Raw genomic sequence first — 10,890 nt, forward strand, 5'->3', positions numbered from 1 at the left:
CATCGGTTTTAATGGTGGTTGGACTGTGATTTTCATTTTTGTACGACCAAGATGATCCTTAGGCCCCTAAGAATCGATCCCACACACTAAAAACTGCCATGAACTCGTACACAGTCCAAACCGATGCTCTCTCCCTTTTTCTTTGAAAAAAAAATGGTACTGCCTCTCTTACATGTATTGTGCTCGGTTTAGAGGGTCCTCCACTCTTTAAGGTATCCCAAAATCATGTTTGAATGAGAGAAATAAAAAAAAAAGGAAACTATATGTTGGAAACAACACATACCCGATCCTCCCCTCAAAAATAAGAATTTCGTTCAAATTTAAAAAACAAACAAAAATGACCAATATTACAATTTTAATGATACTTAATACTTCAAAAATGATAAAAAAAAAAAATAGAATTTTCAAACCTTAAAAATATCCATAAAGATAATTTTCCCAATGTGTCATTTTAAAACCCAAAACAAGGAATAAAATGGTCATTTCACATAAAATGTAGTATTATTATCATTTAATCCTTTAAATAATAATAATATTCCAATTGTGTAATAAAATAAATAAAAATAAAACTATATCATAAGATAAATCCCAAAAATATTATTTTTCATTAAAATGGTAATATTAATAATAATAATAATAATATAAGTTTAAATAATTAACTATTTATTTGGCATAAACTCATACCGGGATTTAATCACCAGTAAAAAAATGTTTCACTAAAGAACTTGGAAATTTTATTGACATCAGAAGCTCATACATCTCAAATTTTAAAAAAAGATGCAAAATGGTAAATATATCATCAGTGGTGAAATTACAAAATTACTCTTTCGAGATAGTAGATATTACAGGAATTTCGTCCTTGAAATTATTCCTTACCAAACATCTCGATGTAGTGTTCCCTCATGTCCTCCTCCAACTCTCAGGTTACCTCTCTTAGCTTAACAATTCTTCCACATGATCCTTACTAGCTGAATCTTCTTGAACCTTAGTTACTTGACTCCTGTCTCTAAGATATGCTTTGGTTGCTCATCATAACTCAGGTCCTGCTTCAGTTCCAACAGTTCATAACTCAACACGTGGGAGGGATCGGGCACAAACTTCCTCAACATGGAAATATGGAACACATTATGCGTCTCAGCGAGCGATGGTGTTAAAGTCAAGTGTTAGGCAACGTTCCCAACTCTCTCCATGATCTAAAATGGACATATATACTATAGGCTTAGCTTTCCCTTCTTCCAAAAATGCATAACACCTTTCATAGGTGATACTCTCATAAAAAATTGATCACCTACTGAGAATCCTAACTTTCTTCTCGTATGATGTACATAGCTTTTCTGTCTACTCTGAGCAGTCAGCATCCTAAGCCTAATCTTGGCGACTGCTTTAGTGGCGTCTTTCACTGCTTCTAGACCTAGAATTTGTTTCTCCCCTACCTCATCCAATGTAGGGATGTCCGAAATTTACGTCCATATAACATCTCATACAGGTCCATACCAATAGTAGACTGGTAGCTATTGTTATAAGTGAATTATATTAGAGTTAAGTATCGACTCCATGATTCAGAGAAATCGAGTGCACAAGATCTCAACATGTCCTCTTGAATCTATATTGTTGACTCTGAATGGCCATCTGTTTGAGGATGGAAGGTTGTACTAAGTTTAAGGTTCATCCCCATAGCTTGCTGTAAACACTTCCAAAACATCAAAGTGGACACAAACCATCTATCAGAGATTATACACTTTGGCACTCCATGTAATCGAACAATCTCACTTACATATAACTCTGCATGTTGTTCCATAGTATAAGTTGTCCTAACCGGTAGAAAGCGAGCTGAATTGGTGAGTCTATCGATTATTACCCAAGTTGAATCATGTTGCTTTGGAGTCCTTGGAAATCCTTGTTGCAAAAACAATCAGAGTACAAAGGGGAATAGGCGTGCTGGGCCCATTGTATACAACAACTAAATTTTCCATCTTTCATATAAAGAGTTTATAGGATCAAGAAAACATCCAGACAGAAACATTAACATACAATATTATTAATCATGCAACATATATATAAATATAGAATATATTTATATATATCATATAAACATATACATAAATATTCAAGAACGTGAGTATTTACCTCTTGAAGCCTATCAAGTGTCCTTGAGTCTTTTCGTATATATATCGATCTTCCTATCCAACGCTTTGAGTACTCAAACCATGATCTTTCGAAGTGTTCTCTACACCTCAAGATATGTGTGGGCACATAGAGAACACGGGGTTGTAATTTAGTAATCACAAGTATTTCTTAACACATGAGAACTTGGATTATGGTCTAAGAAAGGTTAAAATAAAGAAGAAGAAGACAATCTGTTGTCTGAAAAAAATTCTAAAAACTGTTCAGAATTCTTACTGACTTGTGTATGGCTCTCTTGTATATTGTTCTCTCTATATTCCTCTTATTATTCTATATCATAGATATAAAGATTATTGTTTATTATCCCTAACAATAATAGTAATATAATAATAATAATGATAGGAATTGATTTAGGTAAAAATCTAACATACCAAATTTGAAAATATCGATTTTCAAATTATTAATTAATTAAATAAAATAAAATAAAAACAACACTAATACAATAGCAATGTAGTGCTACAACCATGACACATGCGTGAACCGCTATTTCCCTTTTCACGGATATTGTATTTTTCTTTTATTTATTTGTTTAACTAAAATCCATCCTCCACAATATAAGGTGTTTATCTTTTCAAGGAAAAGATGACAACCATATTTCAAAATTTAAATTGTTGATCATCATTATCATAATCTTTTAAAATTTAATAAATCAAAAAATATTTTTGACTTACCAATTTTATTTTCTCCCACTCAAATAAAAAATTAATTTCAAAATTAATTAATTTATTTATATATGTTGACCGCGTTTTTGGCCAACGACGTGAGATCGTCAAAAACAACAAACCTTCAAGAGAATTCAAACGGCACAGACAGTTTAATAAAGAAAGTCAACAACACACAAGATTTTATAGTAGTTCGGTCCTAATATGTTGGTAATAGCCTAATCCACTTAGAGATTTGATTATTTCATCTACACTCAAGAGATTTGATCACCAAGTAAGGCATCTTGAATTCCTTATTGTACCAACAGGGCTCTCGTCTTCACTCTTGTAATGCCCCGACTATTTCTAGGACCTCGGGCCATTAAAACTACTAAACATAGCTACTAATTTGATACAAACATAAGAAATAACATAACTTTATTTAAAACCCAAAATACGGTATCAAATACAAAATAATGTATGAGTATAAAATAAGGTATGGGATCTCATTGTTATAAAACATAAAACATAAACTTTAATAGTTTAAATACTATTTGCGGAATTACATCAAAACATAATTTAAAAGACTAAAATAATGTCATCCTCGATCAACACACACTCCATTCAATCCATTCATTCTTAAAACACAAGTCAGGCAGCCATGAATCTTTCCGCCTCCCATAATCATTTTCCTGCATCACACTAAAAAAATAAAGGAATGGGCCTAATGCCCAGCAAGGAAAATCTACTACCACATAAATCATAAACATAAAACTGAATCATGAACATATATTATAGAACATACGACTATAAAAATATATATCATATAGGACTACAATATTAATGGTCATTAACTCATTAACATGGCAAGTGATAAACCATCTTGGTCCTCTGTCTACTAATCGAGGTAGGTTAGATCACATGGTAGTATATGATAACGCATCTAGGTCCTCTATCTACTAATCGAGGTAGGGTAAATCATAATGCTAACCCATGAAAATGATAAATATTCTTGGGGCTTGCTATCTAAGAAAGTCATATGCCCAAGCGACTAAAACACATATTCTTGGGGCATGTTACCTAAACAAGTCATATGCTCAAGGACTACAAAACATATTATACATATACATATCATAGCATAAAACATATCATAACATAAACATATAAACACAAACTGGGGTATTTGGGAACAAGAACGGGATTAGAACACTCCTAAAAACCAACAGTAAGAATGGTGAGTATCTCTAAAGAATAAAGATGAAAAGAGAACTAAACCATCAAGAAGAAACTTACTGAGAAGAACCTTAAGTTTACAAGAAACTTAAACACCTAACCAAGAATTATAAACAAGAGTTGGGATTTGAAAAGAAAATAAAACAAAACTAAAGAACCATAAAGAATTTAACTTAAGGATAAGAATAAGTTGAATGATCTTATGAATTGATCTAAACCTCAATACCGAAATCTCACTATATCTCACTTCCCAAGTGTTTAGAAAAGCATAGAATGATAAATATTTTAACCCAAAACCCAACTGTGTCTCTCTATAATAACCTTAGCATCTTGAAGTCACGGAAGACTGCTTGAAGAATGAAGAAAATGGCTGAGTACTAGGTCTTATTTATACAGTTCAAGGAGTGAAACTAACCCCTTTTTAATTTGAATAAATAAATGATTATAAAATGAAAAAGATTTGAATTTTCATTCAACAGACAACCAGAACTTGGTCAAAATCGTTCAAAGGCAGGTCCAAGTGGTTAAGGCTGTTTTTAAATTGAATAATCCTCATACTTCCAAAAATGAGAGTTGGAGCTAATATATCGCCCCCTATAGGCGATATATCGCCTCCCCCATATTCCCGAGCCTCGTTCGATCATTCGTGCGAAGTCGAAGTTTTTTTTGTATCTTTCGTAGGCAATATATCGGCCCCTAGAGCTGCGATATATCAGCATACGTTGATATATCAAACACATATTTGCACTTTTTCAGCATATTTTGAATTGAGTAAACAGCTTTGACTAAGTGTAAACGTGATCGTGACAACTGCTGGAAGGTTCTAGGGCCTCTAGATTTTTCTTTTAACTAAACTATTTATCAAAAATACTTAAATCCTTAATAAACATGATTATGACAAGTGTCATGCTCTTAATAGTTCTATCTAAACCTTAGGTTATAATAAACAATATATCTAGGACCAACAATATTAATCAAACCTTATGTTATAATTAATATTTCTAAACTATAGGTTAAACTTATAAAATCCATAACTATTGCTATGAGTTTCCAACTAAGTCTCGACTTGAACCAAAAATCCATGGAATCTAACAAAATACAAACTAACACTAACTACTACTACTACTACTACTACTACTATCTAACTAAGTATAATTTTGGAACACTACAATTCTCCCTTACATAAAAGAATTTCGTCCTCGAAATTTACTTACCAAAAAATTCTGGATACTGTGCTAACATGTCTTCCTCCAACTCCCACGTTGCCTCTCGTTCAGAACTATTACTCCATAGGACTTTGACTATTGGAATACTCTTAGACCATAATTCCTTCATCCTTCTATCTAGGATGCTAACCGGTCGTTCCTCGTAACTCAAGTCTTTCTAGAGTGCTATCATATCATACTTGAGGACGTGAGATGGGCCTGACACATATCTACGCAACATCAAGATGTGGAACACATTGTGGATATCTTCTAGAGCTGGCGGTAGGGCTAATCTATATATATGCAACTGTTCCCACCTTGTCCAAAATCTCAAAAGGACCTATAAACCAGGGACTAAGCTTCCCCTTCTTCCCAAAATGCTTCACACCTTTCATAGGAGATATCTTTAAGAAGACTTGATCTCTGACTTTGAATTCCATATCACGCCGCTTAGCATCCGCATAACTTTTCTGACAGCTTTGAGCAGCGAGCATACGCTTTCTAATCAGCGCTACTACATCCTGAGCTTCTCTAACAGCTTCGGGTCCAAGAAGTTGCCTTTCTCCTACCTCATCCCAATGTAACGGCGATCGACACATCCTTCCATAAAGTAACTCATAGGGTGCCATCCCGATCATTGAATGGTAGCCATTGTTGTAGGAGAATTCTATCAGCGTGTAAAATGCCCATAACTAGTACTTAATAAAACATTCACATTTTCAATGGTTTATAATAGAAAGCCACTTATTAGAAAGGTTTCAGTGGGGTCTAGCTTAAAACATGCAAATTGGGCCCAAAAGTATAACAAGAAAATATCAGTTTTATGTCAAATAAACAAAAGTTTAAGTCCCACTGACAATTTTTATGAAAATCCCATTAAACATAACATTATTAAAAATGGCGTTTAAAGTTGATCGTTTCTCGTCCATAGGATGCCCCACGCCATACACACCAGGACGACAGAACTCCCCACATCACCACGCGTGCCACAGAGAAACCTATTTGCTACCTGGAAGGGAAATTAAGGGGGTTGAGCTAAACGCCCAGTAAGGAAGTACAAACAACAAACAAGTAAGAATACAAAAAATTACGAACACTATCTTTCATCTTTATACATCATAGCATCATCATAAAATTGGCATCAATATCATAAACATAAACATATCCTCGCCAACATAATGCCACCTATCATATCATGAGCATCATAACATCATAACAAAATCATAAACATCACCAAACATCATAACATAATCAAAAATAATTCCTTGTGAATATGGCCTGCTAACTTGTCCATGCCACCCTTTGAGGTAAACAAGAGTCTCGGGTCCTTAAATAACCTCGGCGCGTCCGCCCATGGAGTTACGTCTTCATATCCTTAGTAACTCGGGTTTCGTCTTCTTATCCTTAGCAACCCATTTTGATGTGTTGCGTTCATCACGCTAACATCCATTCATATCATACAACATTCATGCAAGCCATCATATCATCACATTATGGCATTCATAATTCATAACATTTCATTCACACAACAGTCTTACCATTCATAATATAACAATCATAAATTCTATCTAACTTCCTTACCTTAGGCCCAAGCTAAGTAAAACCACAACTTCTCAACGAGCCTATACCATAATAAAAACGACATTTCTTAGCTTCATATAATTACTATTTTTCCCTCTCATATAACTCATGTTTGCATGGGCCATGCACACATGGTAGAAGTTACACAAAACATACACATATGCTTAATTACACATAAGGTCATAAAAAGAATAATGCTCATTCTACCTATATTGCATGCATGATCTTTCTTCAAAAACTATATGGTTGCATAATAGACATTATTTTGGCTGTAAAAGTGAATTTGCATGTAACATGCATATGTGGGAATGTTGCGTAAATGTGGCGTTTAAAATGATAATTCCATGCGTCTTACTTCTATCGTTTTAAAATAAGACTTGTAGCATGTTTTGTTTACCATTGTTTATCTTCTTAAAATTACTAGGTTGATTAAATCTCCCAAGACATTCTTTTTATTTCATAAAAATAATTTTATTTAGCCATTAAGAATATATAAAAGACCCATTTATTTTTTTTAAATTACAAAGAAAAGCAAAGGCATTGGAAATTATTAAAAAAAAAATACCTAAGATTATCATGTCTCCTTAGAAAATAATAATTTAATTTAAGTTAATAGAATTTCATAATTTGATGTGAGAAAAAATAATAATTTTAAGTGTGGAAAAATATATTTTTACTTGAATTTTTTTAAGGCTTAATTTTATGTAACATAAATTCATAACTAAACTTTCAGAAAGCATTTAATTTCTTTAAAAATCACAAATAAATTCAATTCAATATTTTTCTTAATCAAAATAAAGAAAAATCATAATTATTAAAATAAACACTCATACCATATTAAAAATACCATTTTTAATATTACCATAGTTTTAGATTTTTAATTTATTTCAAATACTAATCAAATTCCTCTTATTAAAACACACATCCCATTTTTTTTACAAAAATTCCAGCAATCAAATTTATCATTAAAATCACCATTTCATTTTTTAAAAACTCATATTTTCATCAAAATATAAAAAAAAAAAATCTATAGGTATTTATTTACTCAAAATATCATCTCAAAGCATAATTAAATTTTCCATTAAATTTTTAAAACATCAAAACATTTGCAAACTTTATTTAAGCATTCAAAACATTATTCTCATCATAAACAACATCATTTCTGCACAAAAATCAGCAAGCACATTAAATCATAAAATTCATTATTTTCATTATATTCACAAAATTCATGTTTATTTATGCACAATATTTCAACACAAACCCTAGCATGCTTCTAACCTCTTTAACCATTTCAATCACACCATGAGTATACAATAATTCATCAATCACCTTAGAACTTATTCACAAGTCATGAACAAATAACCACCCTTGTTCTTGTGTTAAATATACTCTCAATATATCATTACCATGCAATTATTCCAAAGATCACAACCATCATGATTTCTAAGATTAAATTGACATTAAACACAATAAAATAACCATCATACTTGAGCATTACCCTAGGCCGAAACACATTTAATAAAAAATAACCCATTCTTTTCATGTATTTTAAATATTCATCATCACTTTTCATAGATCACAAATTTAAACCCTTGTACAATTTCACATAAATTCTTTAAGCCAAAACATACCTATCATTTAACCATAGAAAAGCTTTGAACAACATATCATAATCACCATATTTCAATAATCATCTCACTACACATATTTTAAATACACATTCATAAAAATCAAACCCAAACAACATAAACCCATGCCCACGCCTAGGTTTATTTTCCCATGCATCAAAATATAAGAAAAATATTCCATCAACACAACATATTATCCTATTACAAACAAACCCACTTTCAGCCATAATCTCTCCAATAACCAAAAGATTGATGGGAAAATTCAATACCTCTCTTGATAGAAATCAAGAACCCAACTAGGACCACCTCCTTGCTCAAACCCTAGGGTTTTTTTAAAAAAAAATCAAGATGGAGAAGAAGTAGAACAACACAATTAAAAACAACTCTAATCAACATACTAAAAGTTTAAAAGAAAGAAAACATAAAACAAAATCAAAGACCATACCCTAAGATTGATCTTTTCTTCTTCTTCTTCTCCTTCTTCTTCTTCTTCTTCTTCTTCCTTTCATTCTTCTTCTCCTTCTCTCTCTATCACGCCACACACTCTCTCTCTCTATCATCTCTCTAGAACACAACAGCCAAGAGCAAGACCCCCTTTATCTTAATTCTCTCAATAAAGCCTAATCAAATAAAATGGTAAGTTTCCTTTCTCTTTTTATTTTATTTTTATTTCTTATTATTTTCTTTTATCACAATTGATTGGAGATAAAATGGTGATCACATTCCTTTCCCAAAATGGCTATCTTCTTCAAATTTTGACTTTATTTGCGTTAGAAAATAATTGGAAAAATTTGACTTCCTTTCCACTACGCTCACACATCCAACACATGGTTTCCCATTCCCTTTTTATTTATTTTTTTTGTAAATAAATCAATTAAATCTAATATATGGAAACTATATAATGTGTAGGAAATTCTACACATGTGCATCATGCTACCAAGCACTAGCACACACTAAATCACTAGAGTACATCACTATCTACCATGCACCTTAGTGCATTCAACCAAATCTCACATAATCACATTTTTAAAATAAAAATAAATAAATATCATTTAATAAGTAATTTCACAAAAATATTCTAAAAAAAATTCTAACAATTAACTAAAATAACAAACTATTGAATAAAACAAAAACAAACTAAATAAAATAAACAACATTTAAATAAAAAAATTCACCACACTTAACACTTAAATAAAATAAAACACCAAAAATATTTAATAACTAAAAAAAATTTGGTGCACTACACAGCGGCAAATACTTACCCCACGATCCTCCGAAATCGAGTACACAAGCGCGCAACATATCATCTAAAATTTGTATGGTACGCTCGGACTGACCGTCGCTCTGACGATGAAATGTCATACTAAGACTTAACTTGGTACCCATGGCTTGCTGCAAGCTTCCCCAAAATCTCAATGTAAACACCAATCCTCTATTGGATACTATGGTCTTAGGGATTCCATGCAGTCATACTATTTCTTGAACATAAATGTCTACATATTGATCTGTTATTTACGTAGTCTTGACAGGCAGGAAATGAGCTGACTTGGTTAGTCTATCTACTACTATCCAAGCTGAATCATACTGCTTATTTGTTCGTGGTAGTCCTGTCACGAAGTCCATGGCTATGTCTTCCCACTTCCATTCTGGAATACGAAGCGGTTGCAATAATCCTGCAGGTCGCTGATGTTCTTTCACTTCCTGGCATATTAAGCATTTTGACACATACTCTGCTACATCTTTCTTCATTCATGGCAACCAATACAATGCTTTAAGGTCGTGAGCCATCTTGGTCGACCCTGGGTGAACTGATTATGGGGTATTGTGTGCTTCTTCTAAAATCTTCATCTTATTTCCATGATCATTCGGCACACATACCCACTCTTTATATCTCAAGAACCCCTGTCCTGATATAGAGAAATATGTGGCCTTACCTTCTTTAACTGCAGCTATGTGAGATACTAATGTGTCATCATGCGCTTGTCCGATCCGTATATCTTCTAACAGACTTGACTGGATGGATAAGTTAGCCAGTCGATCAATGACTACTTCTATTCTAGCATTGATCAGCTCTTGTTGTAGTGATTTTTCTATTCCGGCTAACACTGCTAGACTTCCATAACTCTTCCTACTTAGCGCATCAACAACTACGTTTTTTTTTCTGGTTGGTATAAGATTTCGCAGTCATAATCCTTTACTAATTCTAACCACCTGCGTTGCCTCATGTTGAGCTCCTTCTATGTGATGAAATGCTTTAAGCTTTTGTGGTCTGTATAAATCTCACACCGTTCTCCATAAAGATAATGGCGCTAGATTTTCAATGCAAAGACCACCACTGCCAACTACATATCATGCATTGGATAGCGTTGCTCATATTCCTTCAGCTACCTTGAGGCATAGGCTATTACTTTGTCATTA

The sequence above is a fragment of the Humulus lupulus genome, chromosome 9, assembly GCF_963169125.1.
Source record: "Humulus lupulus chromosome 9, drHumLupu1.1, whole genome shotgun sequence".
In the NCBI taxonomy this organism is placed as follows: Eukaryota; Viridiplantae; Streptophyta; class Magnoliopsida; order Rosales; family Cannabaceae; genus Humulus; species Humulus lupulus.